The sequence below is a fragment of the Chlamydotis macqueenii genome, unplaced genomic scaffold (genome assembly GCF_036417535.1).
Source record: "Chlamydotis macqueenii isolate bChlMac1 unplaced genomic scaffold, bChlMac1.mat HAP1_SCAFFOLD_300, whole genome shotgun sequence".
Taxonomy (NCBI): Eukaryota; Metazoa; Chordata; class Aves; order Otidiformes; family Otididae; genus Chlamydotis; species Chlamydotis macqueenii.
In genome coordinates, this window is record NW_028239165.1 from 109,402 (window position 1) to 122,839 (window position 13,438).

A 13,438-nucleotide genomic window follows, 5' to 3' on the forward strand; every position below is an offset into this window, starting at 1 on the left:
CTGGGCTTTCCCTGACCAACAGGGCTTCGACGTTTACCACCAGCTGAACCTGGGCGCCCAGTGAATAAAAATCCCCAAAAATCACAAACGTCCGACGATTGCTCCCACACCGAAAGTGCCAGCAACTCAAGCTCTTGCTGCTACTCACCGGACTTTGGCAGTACATCTACAGCACCACAGACATCGGGGTTCTGCGCTTTCTTTGACCAACAGGGCTTCGACGTTTATCACCAGCTGAACCTGGGCACCCGCTGAGAAAAATAAAAGAAAAATCACGAACATCGGACGATTGCTCCCATAGCAAAAGTGCCAGCCAGTCAAGCTCTTGCTGCTCCTCACCGGCCATTCCCAGCCCATCTACAGCACCACAGACATCGGGGCTCCGGGCTTTCCCTGACCAACAGGGCTTCGACGTTTACCACCAGCTGAACCTGGGCGCCCAGTGAATAAAAATCCCCAAAAATCACAAACGTCCGACGATTGCTCCCACACCCAAAGTGCCAGACAGTCAAGCTCTTGCTGCTCCTCACCGGCCATTGGCAGCGCATCTACAGCACCACAGACATCGGGGCTCCGGGCTTTCCCTGACCAACAGGGCTTCGACGTTTACCACCAGCTCAACCTGGGCGCCCATTGAAAGTAAAACCCCGAAAAATCACGACAGTCGGACGATTGCTCCCACACCGAAAGTGCCAGCAACTCAAGCTCCTGCTGCTACTCACCGGACTTTGGCAGTGCATCTACAGCACCACAGACATCGGGGTTCTGCGCTTTCCCTGAACAACAGGGCTTCAACATTTACCATCAGCTGCACCTGGGCGCCCACTGAAAAAAATAAACGAAAAATCACGAACATCGGACGATTGCTCCCACAGTGAAAGTGCCAGCAACTCAAGCTCCTGCTGCTCCTCACCGGCCATTGGCAGCGCATCTACAGCACCACAGACATCGGGGCTCCGGGCTTTCCCTGACCAACAGGGCTTCGACGTTTAGCACCCGCTGCACCTGGGCTCCCACTGAAAAGAACCCCGAAAAATCACAAACGTCGGATGATTGCTCCCACACCAAAAGTGCCAGCAACACAAGCTCTTGCTGCTCCTCACCGGCCATTGGCAGCGCATCTACAGCACCACAGACATCGGGGCTCCGGGCTTTCCCTGACGAAAAGGGCTTCGACGTTTACCACTCGCTGCACCTGGGCTCCCACTGAAAAGAACCCCGAAAAATCACAAACGTCGGATGATTGCTCCCACACCAAAAGTGCCAGCAACAAAAGCTCTTGCTGCTCCTCACCGGCCATTGGCAGCGCATCTACAGCACCACAGACATCGGGGCTCCGGGCTTTCCCTGACCAACAGGGCTTCGACGTTTACCACCAGCTGCACCTGGGTTCCCACTGAAAGTAAAACCCCGAAGAATCACAAACGTCGGATGATTGCTCCCACACCAAAAGTGCCAGCCTGTCAAGCTCTAGCTGCTCCTCACCGCCCATTCCCAGCGCATCTACAGCACCACAGACATCGGGGCTCCGGGCTTTCCCTGACCAACAGGGCTTCGACATTTACCACCAGCTGCAGCTGGGCGCCCACTGAAAAAAAACCCGAAAAATCATGAACATCGGACGATTGCTCCCACACCGAAAGTGCCAGCAACTCAAGCTCTTGCTGCTCCTCACCAGCCATTGGCAGCGCATCTACAGCACCACAGACATTGGGGTTCTGCGCCTTCCCTGACCAACAGGGCTTCGACATTTACCACCAGCTGCACCTGGGTGCCCCCTGAAAAAAAAAACCCAAAAATCACAAACGTCCGACGATTCCTCCCACACCGAAAGTGCCAGCCTGTCAAGCTCTTGCTGCTTGTCCCCGGCCATTGGCAGCGCATCTACAGCACCACAGACATCGGGGCTCTGGGCTTTCCTGACCAACAGGGCTTCGATGTTTACCACCAGCTGCAAATGGGCGCGCACTGGAAGTAAAACCCGGAAAAATCACGAACGTCGGACGATTGCTCCCACACCGAAAGTGCCACCCAGTCAAGCTCTTGCTGCTCCTAAGCGGCCATTGGCAGCGCATCTACAGCACCAAAGACATCGGGGCTCCGGGCTTTCCCTGACCAACAGGGCTTCGACGTTTACCACCAGCTGAACCTGGGCGACCTCTGAAAAAAAATCCACGAAAAATCACGAACATCGGACGATTGCTCCCACACCGAAAGTGCCAGCCTGTCAAGCTCTTGCTGCTCCTCACCAGCCATTCCCAGCGCATCTACAGCACCACAGACATCGGGGCTCCGGGCTTTCCCTGACAAACAGGGCTTCGACGTTTACCACCAGCTGCACCTGGGCGCCCACTGAAATAAAACCCCGAAAAATCACGAACGTCGGACGATTGCTCCCACAGCGAAAGTGCCAGCAACTCAAGCTCTTGCTGCTCCTCACCGGACTTTGGCAGTGCATCTACAGCACCACAGACATCGGGGTTCTGCGCTTTCCCTGACCAACAGGGCTTCGACGTTTACCACCAGCTGAACCTGGGCGCCCACTGAAAAAAATAAAAGAAAAATCATGAACATCGGACGATTGCTCCCACACCGAAAGTGCCAGCCAGTCAAGCTCTTGCTGCTCCTCACCGGCCATTGGCAGCGCATCTACAGCACCACAGACATCGGGGCTCCGAGCTTTCCCTGAACAACAGGGCTTCGACATTTACCACCAGCTGCACCTGGTTACCCACTGAAATAAAACCCTGAAAAATCAAAAACGTCAAACGATTGCTCCCACACTGCAAGTGCCAGCAACTCAAGCTCTTCCTGCTACTCACCTCCCATTCCCAGCGCATCTACAACACCACAGACATCGGGGCTCCGAGCTTTCCCTGACCAACAGGGCTTCGACGTTTACCACCAGCTGCACCTGGGCGCCCACTGAAATAAAACCCCGAAAAATAAAAAACGTCGGACGATTCCTCCCACACCGAAAGTGCCAGCAACTCAAGCTCTTGCTGCTACTCACCGGCCATTGGCAGCGCATCTACAGCACCACAGACATAGGGGCTCCGGGCTTTCCCTGACCAACAGGGCTTCGACGTTTACCACCAGCTGAACCTGGGCGCCCACTGAAGAAAATAAACGAAAAATCACGAACATCGCACGATTGCTCCCACAGCGAAAGTGCCAGCCAGTCAAGCTCTTGCTGTTCCTCACTGGCCATTGGCAGCGCATCTACAGCACCACAGAGATCGCGGCTCCGGGCTTTCCCTGACCAACAGGGCTTCGACATTTACCACCAGCTGCACCTGGTTACCCACTGAAAAAAAACCCTGAAAAATCAAAAACGTCGGACGATTGATCCCACACCAAAAGTGCCAGCAACACAAGCTCTTGCTGCTCCTCACCGGCCACTGGCAGCGCATCTACAGCACCACAGACATCGGGGCTCCGGGCTTTCCCTGACCAACAGGGCTTCGACGTTTAGCACCCGCTGCAGCTGGGCGCTCACTAAAAAAAAAACGAAAAATCATGAACATCGGACGATTGCTCCCACACCGAAAATGCCAGCAACACAAGCTCTTGCTGCTCCACACCGGCCATTGGCAGCGCATCTACAGCACCACAGACATCGGGGCTCCGGGCTTTCCCTGACCAACAGGGCTTCGACGTTTACCACCAGCTGAGCCTGGGCGCCCACTGAAAAAAAAACCCTGAAAAATCACGAACATCGGACGATTGCTCCCACACCAAAAGTGCCAGCAACACAAGCTCTTGCTGCTCCTCACCGGCCATTCCCAGCGCATCTACAGCACCACAGACATCGGGGCTCCGGGCTTTCCCTGACGAACCGGGCTTCGACATTTACCACCAGCTGCACCTGGGTGCCCCCTGAAAAAAAAACCCCCAAAATCACAAACGTCGGACGATTCCTGCCACACCTTAAATGCCAGCCTGTCAACCTCTTGCTGCTCCTCACCGGCCATTCCCAGCGCATCTACAACACCGCAGACATTGGGGCTCCGGGCTTTCCCTGACCAACAGGGCTTCGACGTTTACCACTCGCTGCACCTGGGCTCCCACTGAAAAGAACCCCGAAAAATCACGAACATCGGACGATTGCTCCCACACCGAAAGTTCCAGCCAGTCAAGCTCTTGCTGCTCCTCCCCGGCCACTGGCAGCGCATCTACAACACCGCAGACATCGGGGCTCCGAGCTTTCCCTGACGAACAGGGCTTCGACGTTTACCACCAGCTGCACCTGGGCGCCCCCTGAAATAAAACCCCGAAAAATCACAAACGTCGGACGATTCCTCCCACACAAAAAGTGCCAGCAACTCAAGCTCTTGCTGTTCCTCACCGGACTTTGGCAGTGCATCTACAGCACCACAGACATCACAGCTCCGGGCTTTCCCTGACCAACAGGGCTTCGACGTTTACCACCAGCTGCACCTGGGCGCCCACTGGAAAAAATAAACAAAATATCACGAACATCAGACGATTGCTCCCACACCGAAAGTGCCAGCCAGTCAAGCTCATGCTGCTTCTCACCAGCCATTCCCAGCGCATCTACAGCACCACAGACATCGGGGCTCCGGGCTTTCCCTGACCAACAGGGCTTCGAAGTTTACCACCAGCTGCACCTGGGCGCCCACTGAAATAAAACCCCGAAAAATCACGAACGGCGGACAATTGCTCCCACACCGAAAGTGCCAGACAGTCAACCTCTAGCTGCTCCTCACCGGGCATTCCCAGCGCATCTACAGCACCACAGACATCGGGGCTCCGGGCTTTCCCTGACCAACAGAGCTACGACATTTACCACCAGCTGCACCTGGTTACCCACTGAAAAAAAAACCCTAAAAAATCAAAAACGTCGGACAATTGCTCCCACACCGAAAGTGCCAGCCAGTCAAGCTCTTGCTGCGCCTCACCGGCCATTCCCAGCGCATCTACAGCACCACAGACATCAGGGCTCTGGACTTTCCCTGACGAACAGTGCTTCGACGTTTACCACCCGCTGCACCTGGGCTCCCACTGAAAAGAACCCCCGAAAAATCACGAACATCGGACGATTGCTCCCACACCAAAAGTGCCCGCCAGTCAAGCTCTTGCTGCTCCTCCCCGGCCATTGGAGGCGCATCTACAGCGCCACAGACATCGGGGCTCCGGGCTTTCCCTGACCAACAGGGCTTCGACATTTACAACCAGCTGCACCTGGGCGCCCACTGAAATAAAACCCCGAAAAATCACGAACGTCGGACGATTGCTGCCACACCAAAAGTGCCAGCCAGTCAAGCTCATGCTGCTACTCCCCTCCCATTCCCAGCGCATCTACAGCACCACAGACATCGGGGCTCTGGGCTTTCCCTGACCAACAGGGCTTCGACGTTTACCACCAGCTGAACCTGGGCGCCCACTGAAAGTAAAACCCTGAAAAATCACGAACGTCGGACGATTGCTCCCACACCAAAAGTGCCAGGAACTCAAGCTCCTGCTGCTCCTCACCGGCCATTGCCAGCGCATCTACAGCACCACAGACATCGGGGCTCCGGGCTTTCCCTGACCAACAGGGCTTCGACGTTTACCACCAGCTGCACCTGGGCGCCCAGTGAATAAAAATCCCCAAAAATCACAAACGTCCGACGATTGCTCCCACACCCAACGTGCCAGACAGTCAAGCTCTTGCTGCTCCTCACCAGCCATTGGAGGCGCATCTACAGCACCACAGACATCGGGGCTCCGAGCTTTCCCTGACCAACAGGGCTTCGAAGTTTACCACCAGCTGCACCTGGGCGCCCACTGAAATAAAACCCCGAAAAATCACGAACGTCGAACGATTCCTCCCACACCAAAAGTGCCAGCAACTCAAGCTCTTGCTGCTACTCACCGGACTTTGGCAGCGAATCTACAGCACCACAGACATTGGGGTTCTGCGCTTTCCCTGACCAACAGGGCTTCGACGTTTACCACCAGCTGCACATGGGCGCCCACTGAAAAAAAATCCCGAAAAATCACGAACGTCGGACGATTGCTCCCACACCGAAAATGCCAGCAACTCAAGCTCTTGCTGCTCCTCACCGGCCATTCCCAGCGCATCTACAGCACCACAGACATCGGGGCTCCGAGCTTTCCCTGACCAACAGGGCTTCGACGTTTACCACCAGCTGCACCTGGGCGCCCACTGAAAAAAAATCCCGAAAAATCACGAACATCGGACGATTGCTCCCACACCGAAAGTGCCAGCCAGGCAAGCTCTTGCTGCTCCGCACCGGCCGTTCCCAGCGCATCTACAGCACCACAGATATCGGGGCTCCGGGCTTTCCTTGACCAACAGGGCTTCGAAGTTTACCACCAGCTGCACCTGGGCGCCCACTGAAATAAAACCCCGAAAAATCACGAACGTCGAACGATTGCTCCAACACCAAAAGTGCCAGCAACTCAAGCCCTTGCTGCTCCTGCCCGGCCATTGGCAGCGCATCTACAGCACCACAGATATCGGGGCGCCAAGCTTTCCCTGACCAACAGGGCTTCGACGTTTACCACCAGCTGAACCTGGGCGCCCACTGAAATAAAACCCCGAAAAATAACAAACGTCGGACGATTCCTCCCACACCGAAAGTGCCAGCAACTCAAGCTCTTGCTGCTACTCACCGGACTTTGGCAGTGCATCTACAGCACCACAGACATCGGGGCTCCGGGCTTTCCCTGACCAACAGGGCTTCGACGTTTACCACCAGCTGCACCTGATTGCCCACTGAAAAAAAAACGTGAAAAATCAAAAACGTCGGACGATTGCTCCCACAACGAAAGTGCCAGCAACTCAAGCTCTTGCTGCTCCTCACCGGCCAATGGCAGCGCATCTACAGCACCACAGACATCGGGGTTCTGCGCTTTCCCTGAACAACAGGGCTTCGACGTTTACCACCAGCTGCACCTGGGCGCCCACTGAAAAAAATAAACGAAAAATCACGAACATCGGACGATTGCTCCCACACCGAAAGTGCCAGCCTGTCAAGCTCTTGCTGCTCCTCACCGGCCATTCCCAGCGCATCTACAGCACCACAGACATCGGGGTTCTGCGCTTTCCCTGACCAACAGGGCTTCGACGATTACCACCAGCTGCACCTGGGCGACCTCTGAAATAAAACCCCGAAATATAACAAACGTCGGACGATTGCTCCCACACCGAAAGTGCCAGCCAGTCAAGCTCTTGCTGTTCCTCACCGGCCATTGGCAGCGCATCTACAACACCACAGACATCGCGGCTCCGGGCTTTCCCTGACCAACAGGGCTTTGACGTTTACCACCAGTTGAACCTGGGCGCCCACTGAAAAGAACCCCGAAAAATCACGAACGTCGGACGATTGCTCCCACACCGAAAGTGCCAGAAACTCAAGCTCTTGCTGCTCCTCCCCGGCCATTGGCAGCGCATCTACAGCACCACAGACATCGGGGCTCCGGGCTTTCCCTGACCAACAGGGCTTCGACGTTTACCACCCGCTGAACCTGGGCGCCCACTGAAAAAAATAAACGAAAAATCACGAACGTCGGACGATTGCTCCCACACCGAAATTGCCAGCCCGTCAAGGTGTAGGTGCTCCTCACCAGCCATTCCCAGCGCATCTACAACACCACAGACATCGGGGCTCCGAGCTTTCCCTGACCAACAGGGCTTCGACATTTACCACCAGCTGCACCTGGGCTCCCACTGAAATAAAACCCCGAAAAATCACGAACGTCGGACGATTGCTCGCACACCGAAAGTGCCAGCCAGTCAAGCTCTTGCTGTACCTCACCGGATAGTAGAAGTGCATCTACAGCACCACAGACATCGGGGCTCCGGGCTTTCCCTGACGAACAGGGCTTCGACGTTTACCACTCGCTGAACCTGGGCTCCCACTGAAAAGAACCCCGAAAAATCACGAACGTCGGACGATTGCTCCCACACCAAAAGTGCCAGACAGTCAAGCTCTTGCTGCTCCTCACCGGCCATTCCCAGCGCACCTACAGCACCACAGACATCAGGGCTCCGGGCTTTCCCTGACCAACAGGGCTTCGACGTTTACAACTAGCTAAACCTGGGCTCCCACTAAAAAAAAATCCCGAAAAATCAGAAACGTTCGACGATTCCTCGCACACCGAAAGTGCCAGCCAGTCAAGCTCTTGCTGCTCCTCCCCGGCCATTGGCAGCGCATCTACAGCACCACAGATATCAGGGCTCCGGGCTTTCCCTGACCAACAGGGCTTCGACGATTACCACCAGCTGCACGTGGCACCCACTGAAAAAAATAAACGAAAATTCACGAACATCGGACGATTACTCCCACACCGAAAGTGCCAGACAGTCAAGCTCTAGCTGCTCCTCACCGGCCATTCCCAGCGCATCTACAGCACCACAGATATCGGGGCTCCGGGCTTTCCCTGACCAACAGGGCTTCGACGTTTACCACCCGCTGCACCAGGGCTCCCACTGAAATAAAACCCCGAAAAATCACGAACATCGGACGATTCCTCCCACACCGAAAGTGCCAGCAACTCAAGCTCTTGCTGTTCCTCACCAGCCATTGGCAGCGAATCTACAGCACCACAGACATCGGGGCTCTGGGCTTTCCCTACCCAACAGGGCTTCGACGTTTACCACCAGCTGAACCTGGGCGCCCAGTGAATAAAAACCCTGAAAAAATCACAAACGTCCGACGATTGCTCCCACACCCAACGTTCCAGCCATTCAAGCTCTTGCTGCTACTCACCTCCCATTCCCAGCGCATCTACAGCACCACAGACATCGGGGCTCTGGGCTTTCCCTGACCAACAGGGCTTCGACATTTACCATCAGCTGCACCTGGGCGCCCACTGAAAAAAATAAACGAAAAATCATGAACATCGGAGGATTGCTCCCACACCGAAAGTGCCAGCAACTCAAGCTCTTGCTGCTACTCACCGGACTTTGGCAGTGCATCTACAGCACCACAGACATCGGGGTTCTGCGCTTTCCCTGACCAACAGGGCTTCGACGTTTACCACCAGCTGCACCGGGGCGCCCACTGAAAAAAATAAACGAAAAATCACGAACATCGGACGATTGCTCCCACACCGAAAGTGCCAGCAACTCAAGCTCTTGCTGCTCCTCACCGGCCATTCCCAGCGCATCTACAGCACCACAGACATCGGGGCTCCGGGCTTTCCCTGACCAACAGGGCTTTGACGTTTACCACCAGCTGCACCTGGGCGCCCACTGAAAAAAAATCCCGAAAAATCACGAACATCGGACGATTGCTCCCACACCGAAAGTGCCAGCCTGTGAAGCTCTTGCTGCTCCTCACCGGCCATTCCCAGGGCATCTACAGCACCACAGACATCGGGGCTCCGGGCTTTCCCTGATGAACAGGGCTTCGACGATTACCACCAGCAGCACCTGGGCGCCCACTGAAAAAATAAACGAAAAATCACGAACATCAGACGATTGCTCCCACACCAAAAGTGCCAGCCAGTCAAGCTCTTGCTGCTCCTCCCCGGCCGTTGCCAGCGCATCTACAGCACCACAGACATCGGGGCTCCGGGTATTCCCTGACCAACAGGGCTTAGAAGTTTACCACCAGCTGCACCTGGGCGCCCACTGAAATAAAACCCCGAAAAATCACGAACGTCGGACGATTGCTCCCACACCCAAAGTGCCAGCAACTCAAGCTCTTGCTGCTCCTCACCGGCCATTCCCAGCGCATCTACAGCACCACAGATATCGGTGCTCCGGGCTTTCCCTGACCAACAGGGCTTCGACGTTTACCACCAGCTGAACCTGGGCGCCCACTGAAATAAAACCCCGAAAAATAACAAACGTCGGACGATTCCTCCCACACCGAAAGTGCCAGCAAGTCAAGCTCTTGCTGCCTGTCACCAGACTTTGGCAGTGCATCTACAGCACCACAGACATCGGGGTTCTGAGCTTTCTTTGACCAACAGGGCTTCGACGTTTACCACCAGCTGAACCTGGGCACCCGCTGAGAAAAATAAAAGAAATATCACGAACATCGGACAATTGCTCCCACACTGAAAGTGCCAGTCAGTCAAGCTCTTGCTGCTCCTCACCGGACAGTGGCAGTGCATCTACAACACCACAGACATCGGGGCTCCGGGCTTTCCCTGACCAACAGGGCTTCGACGTTTACCACCCGCTGCACCTGGTTGCCCACTGAAAAAAAAACCCCAAAAATCACAAATGTCGGACGATTCCTGCCACACCTTAAATGCCAGCCTGTCAACCTCTTGCTGCTCCTCACCGCCCATTCCCAGCGCATCTACAACACCACAGACATCGGGGCTCCGGGCTTTCCCTGACCAACAGGGCTTCGATGTTTACCACTCGCTGAACCTGGGCTCGCACTGAAAAGAACCCCGAAATATCACGAACATCGGACGATTGCTCCCACACTGAAAGTGCCAGCAAGTCAAGCTCTTGCTGCTCCTCACCGCCCTTTGGCAGCGCATCTACAGCACCACAGACATCGGGGCTCCGGGCTTTCCCTGACCAACAGGGCTTCGACATTTACCACCAGCTGCACCTGGTTGCCCACTGAAAAAAAACCCGGAAAAATCACGAACGTCGGACGATTGCTCCCACAACGAAAGTGCCAGGAACTCAAGCTCTTGCTGCTACTCACCGGACTTTGGCAGTGCATCTACAGCACCACAGACATTGGGGTTCTGCGCTTTCCCTAACCAACAGGGCTTCGACGTTTACCACCAGCTGAACCTGGGCGCCCACTGATAAAAATAAACGAAAAATCACGAACATCGGACGATTGCTCCCACACCCAAAGTGCCAGCAACTCAAGCTCTTGCTGCTACTCACCGCCCATTGGCAGCGCATCTACAGCACCACAGACATCGGGGCTCCGGGCTTTCCCTGACCAACAGGGCTTCGACGTTTACCACCAGCTGCACCTGGGCGCCCACTGAAAAAAACCCCGAAAAATCACGAACGTCGGACGATTGCACCCACATCGAAAGTGCCAGCATGTCAGCCTCTTGCTGGTCCTCACCGGCCATTGGCGGCGCATCTACAGCACCACAGAGATCGGGGTTCTGCGCTTTCCCTGACCAACAGGGCTTCGACGTTTACCACCAGCTGAACCTGGGCGCCCACTGAAAAAAATAAAAGAAAAATCACGAATGTCGGACGATTGCTCCAACACCGAAAGTGCCAGCCTGTCAAGCTGTAGCTACTCCTCACCAGCCATTCCCAGCGCATCTACAGCACCACAGACATCGGGGCTCCGGGCTTTCCCTGACCAACAGGGCTTCGACATTTACCACCAGCTGCACCTGGGTGCCCCCTGAAAAAAAAAAACCCCAAAATAACAAATGTCGGACGATTCCTGCCACACCTTAAATGCCAGCCGGTCAAGCTCTTGCTGCTCCTCACCGCCCATTCCCAGCGCATCTACAGCACCACAGACATCGGGGCTCCGGACTTTCCTTGACGAACAGGGCTTCGACGTTTATCACCAGCTGCACCTGGGCGCCCACTGAAAAGAACCCCCAAAAAATCACGAACATCGGTCGATTGCTCCCACACCTTAAATGCCAGCCGGTCAAGCTCTTGCTGCTCCTCACCGCCCATTCCCAGCGCATCTACAGCACCACAGACATCGGGGCTCTGGGCTTTCCCTGACCAACAGGGCTTCGACGTTTACCACCAGCTGCACCTGGGCTCCCACTGAAAATAACCCCGAAAAATCACGAACGTCGGATGATTGCACCCACATCGAAAGTACCATCATGTCAGCCTCTTGCTGCTCCTCACCGGCCATTGGCAGCGCATCTACAGCACCACAGATATCGGGGCTCCGAGCTTTCCCTGATTAACAGGGCTTCGATGTTTACCACCAGCTGCACCTGGGCGCCCACTGAAAAAAACCCCCAAAAATCACGAACGTCGGATGATTGCACCCACATCGTAAGTGCCAGCATGTCAGCCTCTTGCTGCTCCTCACCGGCCATTGGGAGCGCATCTACAGCACCACAGACATCGGGGCTCCGCGCTTTCCCTGACCAACAGGGCTTCGACGTTTACCACCAGCTGCACCTGGGCGCCCACTGAAATAAAACCCCGAAAAATCACGAACACCGGACTATTGCTCCCACACCGAAAGTGCCAGCCAGTCAAGATCTTGCTACCCCTCACCGGCCATTCCCAGCGCATCTACAGCACCACAGATATCGGGGCTCCGGGCTTTCCCTGACCAACAGGGCTTCGACGTTTACCACGAGTTGCACCTGGGCACCCACTGAAAAAAAAATCCCCCAAAATCACGAACATCAGACGATTGCTCCCACACCGAAAGTGCCAGCCAGTCAAACTCTTTGTGCTCCTCACCGGACATTGGCAGCACATCTACAGCACCACAGACATCGGGGTTCTGCGCTTTCCCTGACCAACAGGGCTTCGACGTTTACCACTCGCTGAACCTGGGCGCCCACTGAAAAAAATAAACGAAAAATCATGAACATCGGACGATTGCTCCCACACCGAAAGTGCCAGCCAGTCAAGCTCTTGCTGCTCCTCACCGGACATTGGCAGCACATCTACAGCACCACAGACATCGGGGTTCTGCGCTTTCCCTGACCAACAGGGCTTCGACGTTTACCACTCGCTGAACCTGGGCGCCCACTGAAAAAAATAAACGAAAAATCACGAACGTCGGACGATTGCTCCCACACCGAAATTGCCAGCCCGTCAAGGTGTAGGTGCTCCTCACCAGCCATTCCCAGCGCATCTACAACACCACAGACATCGGGGCTCCGAGCTTTCCCTGACCAACAGGGCTTCGACATTTACCACCAGCTGCACCTGGGCTCCCACTGAAATAAAACCCCGAAAAATCACGAACGTCGGACGATTGCTCGCACACCGAAAGTGCCAGCCAGTCAAGCTCTTGCTGTACCTCACCGGATAGTAGAAGTGCATCTACAGCACCACAGACATCGGGGCTCCGGGCTTTCCCTGACGAACAGGGCTTCGACGTTTACCACTCGCTGAACCTGGGCTCCCACTGAAAAGAACCCCGAAAAATCACGAACGTCGGACGATTGCTCCCACACCAAAAGTGCCAGACAGTCAAGCTCTTGCTGCTCCTCACCGGCCATTCCCAGCGCACCTACAGCACCACAGACATCAGGGCTCCGGGCTTTCCCTGACCAACAGGGCTTCGACGTTTACAACTAGCTAAACCTGGGCTCCCACTAAAAAAAAATCCCGAAAAATCAGAAACGTTCGACGATTCCTCGCACACCGAAAGTGCCAGCCAGTCAAGCTCTTGCTGCTCCTCCCCGGCCATTGGCAGCGCATCTACAGCACCACAGATATCAGGGCTCCGGGCTTTCCCTGACCAACAGGGCTTCGACGATTACCACCAGCTGCACGTGGCACCCACTGAAAAAAATAAAC